This window comes from Condylura cristata, unplaced genomic scaffold (assembly GCF_000260355.1).
Source record: "Condylura cristata isolate star-nosed mole 26May11 unplaced genomic scaffold, ConCri1.0 scaffold00004, whole genome shotgun sequence".
Lineage (NCBI taxonomy): Eukaryota > Metazoa > Chordata > Mammalia > Eulipotyphla > Talpidae > Condylura > Condylura cristata.
The window spans coordinates 45,263,124-45,287,553 of NW_004567105.1; positions in this window are offsets into that span (position 1 = coordinate 45,263,124).

The following is a 24,430-nucleotide window of genomic DNA, read 5'->3' on the forward strand; positions in this document are numbered from 1 at the left end:
TAGAATTCAAATGAAAAGCATGTCAAGTCCATGTTGCAGTTGTGTTGTTTTTAAATATATTGGTACATTGGACCAGTGTTAGAAAATCTCAGAATACATAGGAACTACACATCATACTCTGTTGACTTTAATTCAAAATACTCAAGTAAAATTCTAGTGATCATTTACCTTCCTACAGTTGCCAAGCAGAAGAGAGGACTATCTGAGGCTTTGACAAAATCTCTCATAATTTGAGGAGCTAGTCTGGAATAAATCTAGGTGCTGTAAACTTGGCTAATATGAGCTGGACCTTAAGAAGTGACTCTCCTCTTAGAGCATAAAGTCAAGTTTGTAAATCTCCAAAGTAATAACTAGTTCCTGAAACTTTTCAATTTACCATTATACCACAGATCTTGGTTTGGAAAGTAGCCAGAATCCTCTTCCTTCCTATTCTACTTATTACATTTCAAATAATAAAGGCCATGATATTCTTTAGGTTTTGGGATTACATTTAATTAAGTCTGTTGGAGTCTTGTAGAATCAAAACAATAATAACTGTCTGTAGAAAAATATCCAATAAGTAATTTAAATACATATAATTGTTTATAGACTACAGATCTCCAAAACAGAAACTACACAAACTCCCTGTATTTTCCCCCTCTTTGGATATAATCTCATGTTCACTAATATTTGAAATGTGTTTATGGTAATTTGATTTTTGTTTGTTTCTTGATCTATTTTTAGTGTAGAAGAATGGCAGGAATTTAAACACTCTTCTACTTTTATATCTAGACAAACATCACTAAAACAAGTTTTGTTCTAGTTCAGTTAATATATTTTGTTGATATTCTATCCTGGGCTCATTAGGTTCAGGGAGAGGATTAGCCACTCTCTTTATCACTTCTATTCTTAATGTTCTAGGGCATTTAATCTTTACTATTTTAAGGATTCATCTTTCCTTATCTATATGCACAAGTCTTGTTTTTGTTAGAAAGGAAAGATAAATAAAGCAAAGGAGAGAGGTAGGAAAATAAAAGGCAAAGAGGAAGTGAAGGAAGGAATAAATAAAAATGAGAATTAAAAAGAACTGACCACATTTCTCTTTTAGTCAAGAAAGGACCCACTAAAAATGTATTGAATGTCTGCTATTTGCAAGATTTGGGGCTAAGTGTTAGGGAAACAAATGTTTACATTAATTTTTCATTTAACACATCAGATACCACATAATTGTTATTAATTTAACACATGCAAAAAGTGGACATGTTCCTTAAAAGAGACATCGATAAATTATATGGTAAAGAAAAAGGAGAAAGATGACATTCTCTTAGCTAGAGAATGGAGAGAACAATCTCATAAAAAAGTAACATTCAGATGGATATTCGAGGACCCGGTAATATTTCTTCCAATGTCTCCCATAGGTTTCACTACAAATTCCTCAAGTGAATTTTCTAGATGTCCGTTTCTCATTACTCATTCAATTCCTTGTTATCCTGTCTTGTACCCTTACTCCATCTCCAAACAAATCCTTTAACGGCTACCCATGAAATTTTCATACCTAACTCCATATCTTGGTGCATTTTAATTAAAAACAAAAAGTTCTTGAAGGACAAAACTAGCTTTCTTTCTAAATTTCTGAGCACGACATTATCTCATTTCTGCTTATATTTAACCCAGACTGTAGGCCTTAAAAGGTACTACTTTGTGATTTTACTACCTATGGTATCACAGAATTATCCAGAGTTACTCTAAAATGTCATTTAAGACAAACACAATGTAACCTTTTGAAAATCATGTTTTTAATTTAAGCTCACTTCTACCGATGAAACTATCTTTAGAAAGCATCTTCTACTACAAAATACATAATAAGAAATCAACATTTTACTTAAGATACTGATGGAAGAAAGGAAATAAGACTTATCATTGCTCATGTCTTACTTGGGAGAACCATACCAACACCAACATTATGCTCTATTATCCTTCCTCTTTTTTTTTTTTTTTTTGTAAAGATTTATTTATTTGTGCATACAGAACTGGGGTACAGGCCAGAGGCTCAGGGGTGGCGAGAGGCTTCACCAAGACAGAGTGGGGAACAGAACAGGCAGATCAACCAACGAAGTACACTGCTGAGGGGAGCAGCGGGCAGGTCAGGAGAGGTCTGCCACGCCATGTGGTCACCTCCGGGGCAGGCGGGAATCGAACTCATGCGGAAGCGGCTTTAGATTCTCAGTGCTGTGCTTTAACCCGCTGCGCCACCAGGGAGGGTCGTCTTTTTGTTGTTTTTAATTTTAAAGAAACATTTTATTGACAATCTGAAAGCAATTTGTTACTCATATTAAATAACGTTACATTGGTTTCTCTATATATCCATTTTTCTACTGATGAAAAATAAAAAAGAATTAGCTTTGTATAACAAAATGAAACTTCTGTAAAAATCGCAGTTTAGAGGCTGGATTACAAGTGAGAGTACATATTAGGAAATGAAAAATGAGAGAAGGAATAAAGAAAAGAGAAGTAATAAAAATTTCATTTTATATAGTGGGGTGTTGATAGCAATTGAGGAACAATAATTGAGAAATTTAATTCATTATTTAAAGGTACAAATTCCTTAGAGAACCAGAAAAGTTATTAAAAGCTTAGGGATGGGGTGGAGAAAAAAGTTGGGGTACCTAGTTGGACAGGGTGGTATAAATGTGGCAATTCAATGCCATTTCTTTTATGTGCAATAGTTTATAGCCAATTTTAATTTGACAAGCAGACATATAGTAATTAAGCATATTATTTAGTTTTGGGAAGCAATCACTCTGAAGAACTACACAGGTAACATTCAATTTGTTTTCCTCAGTGGGTGGGACTGAAGGTATAGAGGTATGTGGTCAAATGCTGATTTCATTTTAAGTCTTTTATCCCACTTGATTTTTTTAAGCTATGTGCATGGATTAGTATATTAAAATTTCACAGAAGTATACACATAGAGAAAAAATATCCTCAACAGCAATTACTTCAATGTTATACATTTTATTGAACTCTATGAGAATGATAATTTACTTTTAGTATAAGTAAACATGTTATTATGCTAAATTTAGAGGTTAGTAGAGGTGAGTAAATTCTGATATAGAAGCTTAATAAAAACTGAGGAAGTACAATCTTTATGGAGACATCCTTTTTATTTAGGAACACTTTTTGTGTAAATTAGATCATTTAAAAATGTTTAGTTTCAAGTGCCCAATACAAGGACATCATTTCAGAATCAATGGCCTAAATATTCACAGCTAGATATCTCACACTAAAAATAGAGGCCCTTACCACTATTTTATCAAAAGTATGTGCCCCTATGGGAGGTGATTTTGCTCTCTTTCTGTTTTTGATCTCTTTTCTTCCCTTTCTCTATGGGACATTCTGGCCTGTTAGACAGTTCTTACTCAATGTTTATTTGTTCTCTTTTCATTTCCTTTCTAATTTGATTAGTCTTTTTCTGTTTGCCATCCACATCGCAGTTTTATATAGAAATATGTGTTACCGTTATCAAATACTCTGTTATTCCTTGCTTCAAGGAAAATCATGGGGACTACACTTGTGTGGAGAAAACAAATGTTGTACAAAAATGAACAATGTAAGAAAACTTAAAAATAAGTAAATAAAAAAACCTCATTTCAGTTGAGTTAGTAAATCATATCTGTTTAACTAAACAGAGCTAAATGTATGCAAACCAATGACATTCAAAACTCTAAAAAACTATTAATATTCAAAAACAAAAAAAGTAGATTAATGAATATAGTCTTCGTATTGTTTTGGGGGGAGAAGATTTATGGTGTAGGCCAGCGGTGAGGGGGGATTCACCAGAGACAGAGTGGGAACAGAGAAGGCAGATTTAATGAAATATACTGCTAAGGAGAATACCAGGGGAGATAGCAGAGGTCTGCTGTGTCATGTGGGTCAGCTCCTTGGTCAGGATTCAAACTCAGGCTGCAGCAGTGATATCACTGAGACAAAGACTTAACCTCTAGACCGAAAGGAGGCCTGTGTCTTTGTAGTTCTGTTATTAAAATAATGCATGAATGAGCAAATCAGAGGAGGAAAAGAAGGGGAAGAGGAGGATATGAAGATACAAAGATGAATAGACAAATGCCTTGTCTTTATGTTTTTCACTTAGGTACTCCTTGTTTTCTCAGCTGTGCTTCAGTGTGCTTGGTGTGAGCACCTTTGCTCAGGCCCTGGCAGAAGGGTTACCACAACTCTAGTTGAAGTACCTGAATTATTGTTTTAAATTTTAGGGTATGAAATGTTTTTAAAATTTTATATAATAAGGCATAATAGATAAATAAAATTGTAGTATATTTTCAACTTAAAGGTCCACAAATCAGGTCACACCTAGATTTCATAAACTGGTTTCCCTTAAGATGACACATTCTGGCCTATAGAGTATTCTGAGTTAAGAATAATGAAATCCCTAGAGGCTAAGGAGAAGCTTCGGTTGTTGCTTAAGTCCTTTGCCCTTCCCTAATTAAAAAAGAGTTATCATGTGCTGTTTTCCTAAGTAGAGAAGCAGTCACATTTGTAGGTTTATCTGTGGATATCCTCTCTAAGAACCTCATCTTTGCTCTCAGAATAAGGTAACCTGAAGTCTCCCTGGTAGTGCAGGGTTTAAAGGCACTTGGTGTAGCAGACCTCTCATGTCCTGCTGCCCTGCTCAGCAATGTATTTCGGTAGATCTGCCTGTTCTGCTCCCACTCTGTCTCTGGTGAACCCTTCCATCCTCCCCACACCTCTGGCCTAAATCCCAGTTCTTGTATGTATAAATAAATAAATCTTTAAAAAAATATATAACTCCTGCTTGTCTGTCATGTTCAGCCCCACCCACCAACCATGAGGTTGGTGGTTCCTAAAATAGGACAAATACTGGACTCAGTTCCTTATTCTTCAGAATTTCAACTATTTTAATTATCCACACTTATGTTATTAAATTTTGGCCTTTTCCTCTTACTAATCTGTATGATGTTAATTTATTTATTCATCTTCCATTTAACCCAGATGGAGTAAAAAATTTCTCATGTCCCAACAAAGTGTACAAATGATGATTTGATACATATATACATTTTGAAAATATTCCCTGGGGCATGGTTATGTTGAAAAGTTACTGAACCACATATTCAAAGACAGGTTATTGCAAAAGAATTAATTCTTCATTTTCCAAGGAAGGGGGAATTTGAAAACTCAAACTTGACAAATTAAGATGTATAGTAGCAAACTGCCTTGAAATCAGGCAGGTTGAACCTATGTTTTAAAAAAATTTCCAAAACAACAGCTACCCTTTCAGGACTTTAAAAGTATCTCAAGTGTAAAGGACTTAGATAGAGACCTACAATCCTAGGCTGGACAGCGACTTTAGGAACTTAATGCCTTATTACAAATGTTTAGTTTCTTCATTTGCAATAGGGATTACAAATGGCGTATTCAGGGATATTCAGACTTGTCTTATGCTTACTTATCAGAAAGAACTTAGGAAAAACCAAGGTACCAAAAACTTATTAAACCACATACTTTAATATTTGATTATTTGATGTAATTATTTGATGTAAATTATACTTCAATAATGTTGATTAGATCAATGTATTCAACTTTTAATTCACAGGTATGTCATGGTAAGTCTTTGGCTTAATTACCATTCTATTCATTATCCTCTCATGTAGTATGTTTATAATATTAAACTTCTGTGCCTGACACAGACTCTGCTATCTAATATGCTAGAGACTGTATTAGGCTCAGGGAGTAAATAATGAACAGAATATGAGATGCCTGCTTACATTAAGATTATAGTCTGCAGGAAAAAAAGACATCACTCAAATAAACACATTAATAATGTACCATTTGAAAATACTAATGGCTATTATGTTATGCTATGAAGAAAGGTACTATATGTTCTCACACCATGTAGTAGGAATATTTCACCTAATCACGGAGTTCTAAAACTCTCCCATTGAATTGAGAATTAAAGATTTTTGAAGCTGGAACAGGGCATAAGGGATTAGTGAAATATGTAATTCAGGCAGAAGAAGAGCATGTTCAGTGCCCCTATCTTTGATAAAGTTTCAACCATCACACAAACATGTTGTAGGAACCAAAAATGTCAAGGGAACATGCTGGGAAAACTTTCATGATGTCAGTTAAGAAAAAACTAAGTGAAGCAAGATTGTGCTGATATCATAAGAATAGCAGAGATCAAATTACCCCAAAGTATCATTTTATATTTGGCATATTTACCCAAAATAGCTAGCCAGTTGAGTTATTTCATCGAATGTGTCTATCAATGATGCCAAAGAAAACAACAAACTGGTTTGACAAGTTTTGAATAAATTCCTTTCAATCCATTCTCTGGCACACAAGCAGTCTATTAAGAAAATTCCACAGCAGTTATGTGATTGCTTTAACTACTTATTTTTTTTTAAGTCTGTCTTTGAGTAAATTGCTGACCTTTAATTCATTGTATTTTTCACTTAAACAACATACCCATGAATGCCATGAGTTGCTACATTTTGTCATGTAGATTAGACAATGAAGTTGAAAATAAAAGTGGCCATATTGTTTTTGGAGTCATTTTTAGGCTAAAATTTTGGCTTTTAAAACAAAGGTTTTTGTTTTGTTTTGTTTTGTTTTCAAAGAGGTCTGTTGAAAGCTTTTGGTTGTTGGGATTTGGAGTCTTCTATACTGGAAAATTAATTAGAGCTCGGAAATACAAAGCTTGGAGGCTGTGTTCCATAAGAATATATTCTGGAAGTTGAAAGATCTGGGCTCACATCTGGCTGTCACCTTCTAGTTCTGTGATCTAGTTCTGGACAATACTCTTAACCCTCAATTTCTTATATGGATGGATGACAATTCCATTGCAGGTTGGTTGTAATATGGAACCAGGTAATATAAGTGAGTTATCTGAAGTAAAGTTTAACACTGGGAATTCAACTATTGCTATTAGGCATGTTTCTTCATGTTAACAAAATTTCCAACATCAGCTTCATTGACATTACCTAGAGAAAAAACCAACAACTGTGGATTATAATATTAAATAAAGTTGTAATCTGTGTGAATATGACTCAGTCACAACATCAGAGATTTGGGTGTGAATATGATCATCAACTTCCTTGGTCAGAATTCATGGATGCAAAAAAACTCTTGACTTTAAGAGGGTAGATATTTCTATACACTGTTTCTGAAAGTTAGTGTCCTCTGCAGAAAAGTGGGAGGATTTAGAGTCCAATATGTTATGAGGCTGTTTTCAAGAAGTCGAGTGCTTATCAAAGATCACTGTCTTCTACTTTTCCATATTAGAATGCCTTTTGAACAAGATGTTTTATTTTCATGGCAATTTAATCACTAAGTGTTCTTAAATAGGGATTATGAAAAAGCAGTTGTTCCTCAGGAATTTGAAATTTAGGATTCCTTTTGAGCTGCCTTGATTCTCCTTTTTATTATGACCTTGGTATTAGTTATTTAGTTATTCAATACTCTAACTTTTTAAGCAAAATGGGAAAAATGTCACTTTTATGAGTAGACTGTAAATTCCTAACTAATGTTTAAAACGTGGTTTAGTTCTTTTCATCTCAGAAAATTAAAGTAAATGAAAATATTTCATTATTAATAATCTAATTCTCTTTGCATCTTTGATTAATACCATTTCAATATATGAGACTTTTACAATTGGGTCATAGTCTATATAAATTTTTGAAGGTGGAAGCTATACACAAATAGATAAAGTTGAGTTAAAACCAGTTCTTCTCAGAAGATCTGAAATGGACATAATACCTCTCGAATGAGGCATAAAATAGCCAATTCTGGTATAATACACTTGCAAAAACTAGCAGTATATTGTCACTTGAAGTATTTTATTGTCATTAGTGATAGGTTAACCATTTCCACAATTCTGTAATTTCTGATAATGTAAAACATTGCATACTAAGACTCATTTCTTCTAAAGACTGAGGTTGTGTCAAAGGAGTATTGCATGCCTGGTGGAAATGGTACGCTAAGAGGCAGGGCGTCTTTGGATTTGCAATGAATTTTTCTCCCTGAATCATTAACTAGAGTGAAGTATTTTCATCACTTTACTCTTCTGTTAAGATTTTCAAAAAAAACAATAATTTACATTAATGGATATTTTGATGGATTTGTAATGAATAAGTTTTAGTTGGAGCTCATTTCCTTAGTTTCAACTTAACATTCTGTATTAAGTATGTAAACCTACTCATATGTAAAGCACATTCTGAAGAAAGGGTTCGAAAGTGTTAAAGAGTCAGCTACGTTATAAAGTTCTATCATTGCACTCTGCGTTACCCTTCCCCTTTCATATTTTCCAGTTAACATGCACGCAGCTGCTCATGCCATGTAATCAACTGATTGTTACACAAGCATTTTCTAAAGCTATGACAATCTCAGATTTATGAGGTCAAGAAGTGCAGACTTAATCCATTCAATAGCTGCAATTTATCGTCTGATTATAATTGTATACACAAACACAGTAATGATTTAGATGACATAGTGTAAAGATGAAATCCGTTTATTTTAAAAGGGTTTCTAACCTTTAAAATATGTTGCCATGAACACCTTTCGATGTCCGCTTTTAACAACACAATTATTATTGTTTTATTGATCAGGGCTTTATTACAGATTTGACACTTATATTTCATGCTAATCGAAAAAGGTGTAATTTTTCTGCACAATTTTAACAAGAATATGACTGTAATTAATTATATCACTATTATGTTTTCAGTGTCTAGAAAGAAGTGCTTAATTTATCACACATGTCTTCTACAGCATATGGAAACCTCTTTTAAAAAGACAGGGTGCGTGCTCCTTCTCGAGGTGATAGGCTACAACATAGGCACTATATTTATAGATTTTTGCAGCCATGCTGACCCGGTTTTATAATGCAACTTTCTTAGAATGGGACTGTGCATTAGCAACTTAGATAGCTTGGGTGGCACCCAATATTGCCAGCATATGCACTTATAATACTAATTAGTGATAATTTCTTACTGTGTTCATACATTAAGAAAACAACCTGCAGATAAGGCCAGAGTGGTATGGTTGAATAACACAGAAACTATACAGAAACTATAGTTCAGTTTTTTTTTTCCAGTTTACAAGCTTTAACAAATTACCTAATATTTTGCCAACTTGCTCTGCTACATATGTCAGTTTTGTTCATTTTCTGCTTACTGTTACCCAACAGCAAGCACACATTCCCTGCCATGCATGCGCCCCCATACATAAATATTTATTGATCTTTAGCTTATTGTCAATGATCTTATTACTTTTCAAAAATATCGTGGTTCTATTATCCAAGAGAATTAGAACACTGTATATAGCAGTTGAATTTATGTATCGAAAGAAATTTTTAGAATAATTTGTATCATATGCTAATAAAGCTTTTTTCTCATTCAATTTTTATATGTTGTTCAATAGCAACTTTATTAAATCACATAAATTTACATTTCACTTTCCATATTACCTGCATATATGAATTACATTTCATTATATACTGCTACACTATATTCATAACATTACACAGAGTTCTATTATATTAATCTATAAATTCTAATTAATATATATAATTTGACATATTTACTATTCAGATACATGGTTTTATATTTTCTGAAAATCCTTATGTATCATAAGGTTTGAGCTATCTCTATATCTTTTTCCTAAATTTTCAGAATGATGAAGATTATTTAAGTCTATTAGAAAACATTTGATTTAAGAAACTAAATGGGAAGGCATTAAATATTTAAAAGAATTTATAAATATAAAATTCTATACTGAACATTATGTAGAACGAGTGGAAAAGTATATAATATATTATAAGATGGCAAATGAAGTAAAATCAATAGTTGAATTGGTCGCATGTTCTACTGCAATTAAATAGTCAAGCTCACTTGCTGTTCTGCCATAATGTTTTAAACAGCACAATTCCAATAGAAAGTCACAGGCTAACACTTTCTCTTGCCTCTTTGAACAAACTTAGTCAATATTACTATAACCAATGTATCTTATCTTTATTAGAATATGAGGGAAAACAGAAAATTAAAAAAAAATTCCCTAGATTTAATTAAAAAAAAAAGATCCACATATATTTCATATATTTCTTCTCTATCTTAACAACACTTGTAGATCTTAGATTTTTCTTTTATATAAATTGTCCCTCTATATTTAGGCAGTTTCTTCTTCAATAAAATCATACTTCTAATGTTGAGTGTGTATTTAACTAGCAACTTTGAATGTGTAAAAGTTTGACTTTCATTTGGTTCTTATACATCTGGGATTTTCTGCTTGTATGTTTTTGGTCAAGTACAGTTGCTTTCCAGTGTTGTTAGTACTGGGAAAGTGTAGGATCCACCCCCTTCACGTAGTCACCATAGCACACCCACCACCAAGAACCATAGTCCAGGGTGCTCCCTTCCTACTTACCTTCTAATTTTAAGCAGGTTGTATTAATAGTGAAATTGTAAAATATGAAAAATATACCAGTAAGGTAATAAAAGTATGCAAAGCGTTTTTAACAACCTTCTTCATTCAACACTTCCTATTGAACACACCCAGAAACCCTAGAATCCTGGCTGTGTAGCCCATCACTGAACAAAACACATACCCTTTCAGGACTTCTATTCTAACATAAGATGGGCAATCACCATACATTAAATAAATGAGCTACAAAGTAGGCAAAAGTGGTAAGGGAAAAGTAAAGGGAAGTAACACCAGACAGAGAATGACTGTGGGACTTGGGATGACTTTAAATAGCCTGGGTAAGACCCCTGAAGGATTCACCTAAAAGAAGATTCCAAGAAGGTAAGGGAAGGGGCCATTTAGTATTTGAAAGAAACATGATTCAAGCAGAGGACATCCAGTGCATAGAAAACAACAGCAGTAGTGGGGTGGAAGGCCAGTAAGACTAGGGCTGCAGGAGAGATGACAGATGCGACACTACAAGGTGGGAGAAAAATCTAGATGTGAGGGGAGGTCACACAGGTAAGACACAGAGCAATATGCACAGAGCAATATGACTTCATTGGCTTTCTACTCTGAGGGAGGAGGTGGACTATTTCAGGGGCCCATGTGAGAGCCTATGCCCATTTATTCACATTTTAAAAGGATTGTTTGAAGAGGTGCTATTTAGAAAGCAGGCTGCCAGGAGATCCACATGGAAACACTGAGACAGCAGCAAGTCTAGCAGAGAGAGGAGGGAGGCTCAAACTAGACTGTAAGCAACAGCAGTGTGATGGGAACACAAACGAAGCTTAATTTAATACAACTCATAATTGTTTACAGATGCCTAAATGCTTTTCTTATGTAAAGCTAATTGGAAGTCAGAAACCATTTAGAGTAACACTTCTATTTGCAGATTAAAATCGAGTTCTGGAGAAAGGAATTTCTTAAAAAGCATAATTCATACAAAAATTTTATGGGTTCCTTTTTTCCCACCTAGCCAAAATATTTATATCCATATTATTCTTGTTACAGTATTTATAAACAGCATTGCTATAACATATACCATTATTTATTGAATATTTTATTGTATTTGAACAGATTGTTCAAGTAGATCTTTGAACTACCATATTACCGTTATAAACATTCATTCAATCTTTACTAAATATTTTGAGAACGTTGGACCATCCAAGCAATATATTTGGTGGGAACACACTTGGTTTTTATTTAAAAAAAAATATTGATTTATGTATACAAGAACTGGGATATAGGCCAGAGGTGCAGAGATGGGGGTTAAGAGAATTAGAGCGGGGAGAAAAACAGGTGGATTGACTGAAATATACTGCTGAGGGGAACAAGGGGTGAGGCAGTAGAAGTCTGCTGTGCCATATGGATCACCTCCTTGGCCAGGGATTGAACTCTAGTGCTGCAGTGGCTGCAGATAACTTCATAGTAATGAGTCTTAACCCTTCACCATCAGAGAGGTCCCACACTTGTATTTTAAACATATACATTTACTATTCTTTACCAAGTGCATTCTTACTGGATCACCAAAGAAATATCAGACCTTTGATTTGTAGTAGAAATTTTTCAATTCTACCCAAACATTTCTTGAGGAGCTATATCTTTAAAACAATTTGTAACAGAAGGCAAAGTTTCAGTCCTTAGACTCTTCTATGGGAAGAAGGACACAGAGATCATCTCATTATACAAAATGGAAATGAGAAATGTCCAGAGTAGGCCACAGCATAGTCCTGTGGTTATTTTGAAGGCAGTTGGTTTGAAAGAAGGAGCAGCTCTCCTTATTTCCAGGAAGCAAAGATTGAGAGAGGTAACATTCTCCTTCCTGCTCATGTAGACAGGAGTAGTGATAGATACTTATTGAATCATAAGCACCTCTCTTTTTCTCTGTCTTAAGATAATTCTGCTATGCTAGGTTCAGACTATGCTAGGGAAACAGTTTCCTCATGAGTGAAATTAATACATCAATTCTGTCACAATGCAACATAGCTGTTCTTAAATACCTTTGCAAATTCACACGACAAACACCACAAAGCTACTGTTGAAGATGGAGGTCGGGGTACAACACTTAAGGAGAAACACATAAAAGTTAAAAAGGAATCTAATATAAGCAGTTGCTTAGATTTGCACATTACAAAATACATAAATATGACATGAAATATTGTGCTTTTCAATGGGCGATTTGAATTTTCATGTGGAAATGGGTTCAGAAGGGTTACAGTTTGTGGCAGTAAATGTTAAAAAGAAGGTTTCTGGATTTGCATGGATGTTATCACACCAGAAGAAGTAAATGGGTGTGTTCCATAGGACAAGCAGTGAATGGAGGTAAATATTCAAGATGTTCTTGTGTACAGTTTGTATATACCTACATGATTAATTTCAGATACATACATCCAAGTACACAAATGCAAAAGCTACATTTTTGTTTGAATTGCTTCTCAGTATATCATTCCTGTTGGAACAAATCACATATTTAAAACAACTAATATAGCAGATATTACTAACCAAGTAAAATATGCTGTAATTTACATTGTTTTTAACTTAAAATGTAAACAAGTTTCACCCAAACCTTTGCTTTTACAAAAGGTTTGAACAAAACTCTTCAGACTGATGTAGTCTCATTAGCAGACTTTCATGTGGGATAGTACCTTTGTCTAGTTAGACAATTCTGCTTTATCTCTTAGATTTTGTCTGCTGAGGAGAGGGAAAGCAGGATTTCAGGTTTCCTTGCCTTCTCATCCAGCCTGGCACCATGATAAACAAAGGGAGAGTTTTAAGGGTTAATAAGCTAAAAATTCACTGATTGTTTTGAAAGAGGTTCTATAGTTTAATGTCACAATATTCTATTTCTTTTCAATTGCTATAGTTTGTTGTAATGGCTTATAAAAGAACTCATTCTGTGTAATAGCTCCAAAACACCATTGTTAAAAAAAAATCTGAACTTATTTATTACTATTTCATCATCTAGATTTACAAAGAACCCCCATTAAAAAAGAAAATTCCAAACATTACCAAAAACCTCTTGAAACTAATAAGTGATATATTAAGGTCAAAGGAAAGTGTGCCCGAATCAGTCTATTTTATACATGCTATCAGTGAATAATTAGAATTTGAAAATAAAAACACAATACCACTTACATTAGCACCTTAAAATGAAATACGTAATGTATAAGTCTAACAAAATATGTATAAGACCTATCAAAGAAAATCTGGAAAATTCTGAAGAAAGAAATCAAAGAAGAGCCAAATATTTCATAGTCATGGTCATGACACTATGGTCAAGGTTGAATCAGTACTTCCCAGTTTGCTATACACATTCAGTACAATGTCAACAAATGCTGCAGCAAAATATTTTGTGGACAGCTACAAAATGATTCTGAAGTTTAATTCTATGGAAAAGGAAAAGACTCAGAAAAGTCAACACAATTTTGACCAAGAAGAAATCTGGAGGAATTATACTAACACTTAGATATGAAGCTTGTTAAGGATTTAAGGTGAAGGAGAGATGAATGTTGGGAAGTATTTTGCCCGTTCTGCCTCACAGGTATATTATGTTTTCAGGTCTTACACACAAGCATTTTACCCATTTGGAGCAGATATTTTTGTATGGTGTGAGACAGTGCTGTGTGAGACAGTATGTAGCTGTCCAGTTTCTCCACCACCATTTATTGAAGAGAAATTGGCTGATAGTTTGATGGGACTCTTTTTTTCTGGTTAAAGATTTTCTTATCTTAATTTTTTGAGATTTTCAGCATAGGTCTTTGTATGCATTTGTATTTTTCTTGTCGGGAATTCTTTTAGATTTCTGGATTAGAATAATTGTTTCCTTCCACGGTATGAGGAAGTTATTGGTTATTATTTCTTCACATGGGATTTCTGTCCAGTTTATTTCCTTCTAGAACACCTACTATACAAATACTGGCCCTATAGCTTTTTATGTTGTCTTCACTTAGTTCTTATTTCTTTCTCATCCATCTCATTCTTTCATTCCTCAGTTTTTTTTTTTTTTTTCTGGTGGTCCTTGCTATTGTATTTTTAGGTTCAACTATTTTTCTTCATCTTGTGTCTTTTGTTTGGAGCTTTTTTACATTTTCTTGTATTTTTTTTTTTTCATTTTAGCCATATACTAGTCTCCTCATTTCAGTAAGCATTATTAATAGTTCTACTCTGCAGCTCTGCAGTATTTCCTTGGTATTTTGGCTAATTTGTATGTGTGTGTGTGTGTGTGTGTGCGCGTTAGGAATCCCCAAAGCGCGGGCACTCCCCCCCCACACACACACATACACACATGAGAATTTGCCTTAATCCATCAATTGGGTAAATTCCTTTGCCTCCAAATTCTGCTTGATACTTATGATTGTTTTTGTGATGTAAGCTATATTTTCTTCATCTCCAGTCTTGCAGATTGCAGGGTATTAGAGTGGGTGTTGGTAATGGGTGCTGTTTTCTGTTGCTCCATTGGTTGAATGGTAGTTCAAGAACCTTCCTTACGGTAAGAACTGAAATGTGAGAGATATTTAGGTTCTATAACAGATTGCCAGAGTAAAAAACCTGTTGAGGTGCTGTATTTCCTGAACCAAGAGAGTAATCTGCAATCATCAGTCAAGGCGGACCTTTGGTTGTGCTCTCCTTTATGTCCCAAATCACAACTGACCATTCAGCTGTAGCATAGTTGTGATCTCAGCAGGTTTTACTGATAGTAACTTTTCTTTATTCTCCAGCACAAGTGCAGGAGATATGAGGTTGTACCATAGAGAGGCACTATGACATTTGTGGATTTCATGGTTGTTAGATTGTCCTAGGTGGAGGAAGATGTTTCCTGGTATTGGAGGGATGGATGTCCTGAATGTAATCCCTACCACCACCACCCCCACCACCACCACCACCAAAGAGATCTAAGGTACTAAGGACTACAAATCCCATAACGTCATCACTACTGAAGGGAAGATTATTGGGAAGAAGGAATGGGTTAAAAAGCAAGACTTGGTATATAACCAGACGTGTGGGCCCTGGGAGTCCTTGGATTTTTGCCAGCATTCAGCATGCTATTGTGGTCCCAGCTCAGTGGAACTGATAGGATTCACTTGCCAATTTATCTCTTTCTCTTTCTCCCTGAGTTCTTTATTTCTTCATTTTCGCTTTTGTAAATAAGCCCTTTACTAACCTTTTTCGTGTGCCTACGTTTTTTGTGTGCCTACATTTGTGTCTCACTTCAAGTACACAGGTGGACATCCACAGTCAGGCCACCCCATTTTACTTTGGGGTTGCCCTGTAACACCAGCACTGCCATCCTATCAGCAATCCAGAAAGACACCTTAAGTTTAAGACTTGTTTTGTTCCTTTGGTTCTATTGACACAAAAACTCCAGTTATGGTTATTTTCATTCTCTTTGCCAGGATATTCCCACTGAGCTCTTAAACTCAATGTCTCTTTAAAAAACAAACAAAACAAAAGCTTCTCAACTCCTACCCTCCACTCCTCCTATTAAGTTAATATCAAGTTACATGCTCTCACAATACATATAACACTCAGTTGAACTTATTATTTGAGCTACATAGGAACCTTGTGATGATTCATTTATTATGCCTCCGTCTCTTACTACTCATAGGAAGGTCCAGAAGTTCAGGGATCATGTTTTTCTTGCTCATTTCTCTATTTCTAGTCTTTGGCTTTGGGTAATTAGTATTTGATGAATGAATGAAACATCATCATGGGAAAGGATTATATGACATATAAAACCTCAATAAAATTCTACACTGGTAACATATCAGATGTCAAAGTACACAGGGAGAAATGATGTCCTGTTTGGCAATATACATTGCAAGATGTGATTTTTTAGGCAGTTGTTCTGGCACCACTTGTGTTTTTCTAATATTTATTTATTTGTGCATACAAGAACTGGGGTACAGGTCAGAGGTGTGAGGGTGAGAGGATTTGCCAGAGATTGAATGGGGGAACAGCACAGACAGACTGACAGAAATGCATTTCTAAGGGGAGCAGTAGGTAGGACAGGAGAGGTCTGCTTCTCCAGTGGGTCACCTCCCTGACCAGGTATCGAACTCATTATACACTGGCTACTGCTAATATCTTCATAGTGCTGTGCTTGAACTCCTTGCACCACCAGGGAGAGCCCCAGTTCTGGTAACATTTGTTAAAAGCACGTTTCCCCCTACTGCATTTCCTTTGCATGTTTGTCAAAGTCAGTAGTGTATTTGGTGGTTTGTTCCTAAAATAATATTCTTTTCTATTGATTTATCTGTCTTGAAGTCAATGTGACATTATTTTGATACCTGCCTTTGAAATCAGGTAACTTAAACTCCAATTTTTATCTTACTCAAATCAACATGCCAAAGGAATGCTAGTCCATTAATAAGGAAACTAATAAAACATTAGGACTGTTTCAAAGGAGATACTGAGTAACCAAAGAGCAGGAATACATTTATAAACTTACAGTTAGTCATGTGGATAAGGCAAAAGTGTAACAGTTCCTAATAATTACATTGGGCTATAAATATACCATTTGGGGTTATTTCTTCTATTGCGAAAACGAAATACTTCATTGGGAACAAAAACCATTGCTCTTAACCAGTATTTCACGACAACAGACCATCAAAGATGCTTAACCTTACAGCATCTGATAATACCAAACCAGGAAGCACAATGTCTTAAGCGCAGTAAAACACTGAATAAAACCTGCCCATTTCCAAGCCTCTCATTATCTTTCCTAATACAGATTAATCTCAAATTTTCAGTGTTACGAAGAACCAGTCATTTTTGGGTTTGATTTAAATACTATATTCTTTCATTCTAATCCCCAAATACCCACAGAGTTCTGTTTCTAAGAAGGCCTATACAATTAGCTCTGCGGAGCCTATATTTTTTAGACCTCATGTTAGTTAGAAAGGAAAATGTTAATTACTTAATGTAAAAATAAACCAGGAGAACACGTTTTTCTCACTGATTGCCTGACTGTTTTCTGGTACTTACAGCTGAGAGGGAAATTAAATTATCATCACTGATTGGAAGTTCAATGCTTGTTTTTATTTGGGGAGCAATCTGGAAACGGAGCTGCTATTACGTGTAAGGGTAAAATGTGATCTCCATGCTGAGTGCTTTGCTTGCCAACCTGGAAGGATGCAGCAGGATTTCTAGAATCGAAAGTCTTACAGGTAATAAACCATGCTGGTCCTTTCCCCATGAAAAGCAGAGAGAAGGATCATTTATGACACTTTGACTCATTAAAAGAGAAATACATTCGTTCCAGCAAATGCGTAAAATACATATGGGGAATACTAAAATATAACTATAATTATGAGATCCACAGGCAATTATCGTTAATATTTTAGTATAATTTTTTCCTTCCTTTTTATACATATGTATCTGTTTCAACAAACTAAATTTTTGGTGTACACTGTACATTTAACTTTTAGTAGCTTACCTTTTGTTGTGGTAAGATCATCTTCCCATCTCTGTAATCTTTTTTTGGACCTCCACTGTTAAGTATGTGTGTGAATTTTATTACAAATATGAATACATTTTATTAAATATTTATTTTAAACTCTAGAAATTATAACTGTTCACTTTTATGTCTACTTTGAAATATATGGAAAATAGGATAATTTTTAAATTTTACTTATTGTTAATTTCACATGTGGCAATGAAAGAAAAACTATGTACACATTTACTCAAATTACAAAAATTATTTTTCAAACCTCTTAAAATAATTTTTTGGCTTTATTGCCACCTTTATTAAAAAAATAATTGGTGAATCTAATATAAATGAACTGTAAAAGCTTTAAATTTGTTAGATAATTACAGAAATTTTTACATAAAGGCATGCAAGGAAATGTGGATACTATTTAATTTTCTGAATTCAGATATTATCACATAATAAATTTGTGCCAAATCACTCAAATTGTACTTCTGTGTTCTTCTAATTCAAACTCCATAATCTCAAAGCTTGGTTTATATAGCGTTTACTATTATGTATTTAGAATAAAATACTGAATAATGTTACAAAAAGGAAATAAACTGTTTAATGCATGACAAGAATCAAGAAAAAACTATTTTCAGATTCTAAAAATCAGTCTCTCATGCTGATTTTAACTTTCTGTTAGAGATAAGCCTTCATATGGAGAGATAGTATGTGAGATAAGTAAGAATTAAAGAAAATAATCTTAGAGTGACATATAATACTTTTCTCATTTGATTCTGCTGTCCTTTTAAATACGAGCTTTCTCTCCTTTTATTAAATATACAAATTACCTTATATTTCTTTTACATTTCCCCCTTGAACATCATACCTCATTTAATAACAAATTAGTTTTATAATTTTTAGCAAAATAACTGCAAAGTTCATCTTAAGTAGTTAACACTTTCTCCTTTATGGTATTTGTGGGTTGTATTATTTTAACAGACTTGGCATGAGTCAATTCCATCTACATTTTAACCGATATAAAATACCAGCATAATTTATTTTAATCAATGTAGCCCTCAGCCATTTCAAATATCTTAAGGGAAAGGAATGGAAATCTCTGGAGAACAAGAAAACTGAAAAGTGTGAATCACCTACATTTCTCATTTACCCATGCTAATTAAGACCAAGCATTTGAAAGTTACCATCTGAAGGAAAATTAAGCCAATTAACCCACTGATGAAGATAATTTTCAATATTCTATCAGGAGGCAAAAAATCTTCACAAACCCTACTTACTACTGTGTAGATAATTTTTATACTGTCTATAAGCCCAAAGAACTTAAGAGGGTCAAACCGGTTCTGTGGGTTCTAATTTCAACTTTGGTTTAAATTCTGATTTTCTGCCCCACAGCTTAATTTCTGATTGACTGTACCTGATTGCTTTCAGATCTGATTAGATTTCATTTGTAGTGAAACCACTGGCAGCTTGTGTGGATGATCATTCTCAGTGAAAAGGGAAGTCCTTCTACGATTACCTACTATATGTCAGCCAGAACCTGTAACAACCACTAGAGGTTCCTTAATAAAGGATTAATTTGGGAACATTAATTAATAAATAATTATAGCCATGCATACCACATATGAAGATGTATTTCCAGGCCTACAGTTGTTTCTTACACCAATAGAGTTCTCTTTAATTTGAGCATATACAGCATATCATTGTTTATTTTTTTACGACTAGAATCGGCTAGTATGAATAACAAATGCATTCAGATTACATTACAACAAACTGAGTACATCAATTTGCCCATTTCTTTGAAGGGTTTTTTCCTTGTTTTAGTGATGGAAGACTGAAAGAATTAAATGAGCTAATCATGTACATTAAAAAAGCCTGCAGCCTTGAGAGTTATTGTTTAAACTTATTACTGCAGACAATAATACACAGGTTGGAACAGAATAAAATACTATACAATAAAAATTAAGTTCCGAAACTTCAGTGTTTTGCAATACATACTTATTTTACTTCATTATGATAAAATAAAATAAATTTAAAGATAAATATTATCTTCCAATTGCCTACTCATGCCTTTAAGTCATCTGCTATACCAGATAACTCCCTTAGCTCTAGGTTCATTATTACTGCATACACACACTTCCACTAAATCACTTCCGGCTTAAATTTGAAAATTCTCAGTGAAGAAAATAAACCAAAATTCTTTACCTTAAGATCGCACAATCTTCCCTTGGTGATTTTATTGCTGAACTAGAGCTGACATTCAAATTGACATAGGTGCCTGCAAGAGGAGATAATAATCTTGAGTCCTGCTGAACATAAAGGTTGAATGCTTTATAGTTTTTACACAACAAAATTTGATTTTCAGTCATATACTATTTTTTTATAAAAAGATATTACACAACAGTACATGTTATGAAACTATAATGTTGCTATTTTAACAGGGTGGTCCAAGGGCAAGCAGAGGTTCTAGGTTCCCTGCCTCGCCCCAGGAAGGCTGGAACTGAGAAGGAAGAGAAAAGCAGCTGAAGAGGAGAAAAGAAGAGAGAAGAAAGGAAGAAGGTGAGGGAACAAGAAGGAGACCTGGAGGAGGAACATGGAGCAAAGAGACATGGGAAGAAGCTGCACTGGCTCCTTAATCTTGGATAAAACAGATGTGGGTGAGAGAAACGTGGGAAGGTTTACAATGACAGCTTTTATCTTGATTTTGCTCTCTTCCTTCCAGATTTGTCTGGCCACATCTGAACCTTTTCTACGAGTCCCACCAGAGGTGCTTTAGACATGTGGAATGCACTCAGGCCTCAGTGGGCCTGCTTTGGGCCAACCCCATTTGGCTAGTTTTTTACCTAAATGGATAACTTCGGGTGCTTGATTTAGATTATCTTACCCTTTTCTTTGTTGCACACTCATTGTATTAAAGTTCCTATCCATGAAAGGAATGATGCACTAGAGTATGTTTTGTCTTAATATGGAGGATAGCAGAACCTATTTAGAACAGGCAAATTTGGGGGTTTTGGGGTTCTCCTCATCCTGCCTTATAACACTATATAAAAGATGTTCAAATGCCCCTTAAGAAAAAGGCTTTTCCTAATAATCATTATGATAATTTTCAAAGGAAGTATCTCTGTTGCATTCAATTTATATAGATCATCTATACAGTGATTCTTGGAAAATACACACTAAGAGACTGTCATTATCTCAGTTTCACTCAGAGCACAAATCCTGATGCACAGCTCACAGCACACTTCTGCAAATAAATGACTTGTAAGTTTTGAGTAAGTTTTTATGTGTGCATGTCTTTCCTGATTTGGGTGCATGAGCTCTGTGACTGTGGAAACAACTGCGAAAGGACAATGAAAATCATCAATGCATGAGGACCCGTATACAAACACACCTTTCCATTACTGGATTGCAACAAGCAGGCTAATCTATATCTCCCAGAACATTTGTGATAAACCATAAAAGCTGGGTCTTACACCAGAAGGATTCTTCATACAGTGCATGTACCTCTTCTCAGTCCTTCTTGCTTCTATTTTAAGACATTTTTGGCAAAAGAATATTCCGAAAAATATGAGCATTTTAACATAAGGTCCCTAGGACTTAGACTCCTACAGCAGTTTCTACTAGGGAGCATTCTTAAGACAGCACGCTCAAAAAGCCAGGAGAGGGACAGGATTGGCCAGAGGGAAATGCTGACCTACAAGACCTTTATGATTGAGGTCTAACTATGCCTACAGGGCACTGGTGAGCTGAGGGAGGTAGGGAGGGGTCCTTCAGAATGGCCTGGGAGGGAATGTAACCTTCAGAATTGCCTGGGAGGATAGGGCTGAGAGGCCATGAAAGCTGCATAGGCAGAAACTTTGCTTTATAAATGTTGTAAGTGGTGGACATTAGATGACCAACTCTTTCCTATATAAAGCTTGCCTGGATTAGAGGTGAATGGTAAGAAAAAAGAGAGGTAAACACATAGATTTTGTTCAAATTATGGGGCTTGTCTTCTGCCCTGCTTCTGAGCTAAAACTCTGTGGATAGAGTAACAGCTGAATTTCCTCACCCTCTAAGGTAGAAAAGTTAGCTGAGAGATGGTTGTTAGATTGCAAGCTGTCTGATAGGTGGGAGTGGGAAAAGACAGAGTAGTATTGTTACAGGGCAGTGAGAGGGACTCCCTTGAAGCCGCTAAACCTGTCCACTCTAAACAGGTTCTGCCATCTGCCACATCAAGACAAAATATGTAAGACCTTTAATGGAAAGGAACTTTAATACAATTAGTGTGCAATGCAGAAAAGAGAAAGAATATTTTTAAATCAAACACCCAAAGTTACCCATCTCCTGATGGTAAAGTGTACCCAAAAGGGACTGGCCCAAAGCAAGGCCTGAAAAGCCTGCCAAGTCTAAAGCACCTTCTGGCAAGGACCCATAGAAAAGTGTCAGAAATGGCCAGATAAGCCTGGGAGGAAAAGAGCAAAATCAAGACAAACACTGCCATAGTCAACCTCTCCATGGGTCTCTCACCACATCTGTTTCAACTAGTCCAGGGTCAAAAATCAAGAGCTGCTTCATCACTTGTCTCTGCTCCATGTGCCTTCCTCAGGTCTCCTTCTGGCTCTCTATCCTGCTTCCTTCCTCCTCATTTTCCTTTACACCTCTTTTCTCCTCCCTGCTCAACTCCCTGCTCAATTGGGTGGTGCAGGGAAGCTGGAGCCTTCCCTTTTCCTGGGCACCTCCCTATTACAGTATCAATGCCACTGGGAGGTGAAGGTATCGACTGATACCCGCTTACAGGGACCTCAGAAGAAGGACTGGATCTTACCAAAGACAAAATTAGGAGTGGCCCAGGGCCAGATATCCTGATAACAGCTTATTCAGCAATAATATAGGAGCACATACACCCTGGGAGAAGGGGGGAAGGAAAGAGAAGAGTCACAAGAGACAAAGTGTGAATCTGAGGAGGTGAGAACACACAACTCATTAGCTTACCTGGAGTTGCTGATGATGTCTTTTCTGGAGTTGTTGGGTTTGGAGAGTGGGGTCCTTGGGTTTCACCAGAGCTCCCCTTTCACCAGCATGGTGAGTTGCCAGGTGAGTTTCTCCACCACAGAGAGAAGTTATATCCAAAAGGGCAGTTTTATTATAAAAGGGAGAGAAGAATAAAGGACGCTTGTATAGACACAAACAGGCTAGAAGGGGCACCCCAAAAAGACAGGTTTGCTAAGAGAGAGGCCCCCATGATGGCAGATGGGCAGCCTTGAGGAGAGCTGCCTTTGCTGAGGGAGGTCAGTGAAGAGAAGCATGGTGTGCAGATTACGGGCAGGAAGAGGGGGCTGCTGCCCTGAGGAGGGAGAGAGTAGGTAAAAAGGAGCACCAGTAGAGGTGTAGTTGGGCTAGGACTGCTGCCTTCTCTTTGGGAGGGGCTCACTCCTTTCCTGGAGTGGTTTATTTGTTGTTGACTTTGAATAAACTATGGAGAATTTGAAAGGGGCCATATTTCTACAGTGGCCCTTAATCTCCATATCTTCACCTGCAGGTCTGCCCTCCTGATACTCTGCAGCAGTCTGATACCTGCTTGGGTTTTGTGCTGTGTGACTGAGGCATTGATGCCTAAAGATCTTAGTTTCTACAGCTGGGTTAATGGCTGTTAATCCCTTCTACCCCCACCTCTAGCTCCTGGCATTGTGTGAGCCACATTTTTCATCTCGTGGAGCTCCTTTGGAGTTTCTATTCTTATCTTCCATCATTTAGATTAAGTTGTCCATTCTCAGATAGTAAGCCCCTCTCAAAGAGAAGATGTCTCTATCAGGGCAGACTCTGCACCAACACATGGCAGAGTCCTCTGCTCACCTGTGACTATGCAGGTGCTCCTTTCCACCCTCTCTCTCTACAGGGCAGCAGCATCCTGCCTGCCCCGTGACCTGAACCATGCCTGGACTTTTCTGCACTGACCTCCCTCAACCAAGGCTGCTCTCCTAAGGTCAGCTGCCTGCAACCATGCAGGCCTCTCTCAGCAAACCTGTCTCTTTCAGGGCAGCTCTCCCTGCCCGTTTGTGCCTATGCAAGTGGCCAATACTCCTGTTCTTTCCCTAATAAACCTGCTCTTTAAATATAACTGAGTCTCTGTCTCATGGAGAAACTCACCTGAGAACTCACCTCATACTGCTGAAAGGGGAGCTCTGGTGAAACCGTTCCCAGAATGAACCCAAGGACTCCTCACTAACTCCAAAAACAAAAATGACATCAGTAATGTTAGAATGACCTGAAGGAACTCCACCCCTACACCGGACTACAGTCATCAAGACACAAGAAACTACAAATCCCATGGCCCCTGAAGGGAGGATGCTGAGTCCTGGGGGTGGAGTTAAGCAGCCAGGTTTGGTATAAAACCAGACCTTGTGGGCCTTGGAAGAGGCTTACTCCTCCTGCACCTCTTGGTTCTCGGCTTTCACCAGCTCTCAGCATGCCTTTGGGATTCCAGGTTGGTGGGACTGGTAGGACACATTATCAATTTATCACCCCTTCTTTCTCCCTGAAGTAGTC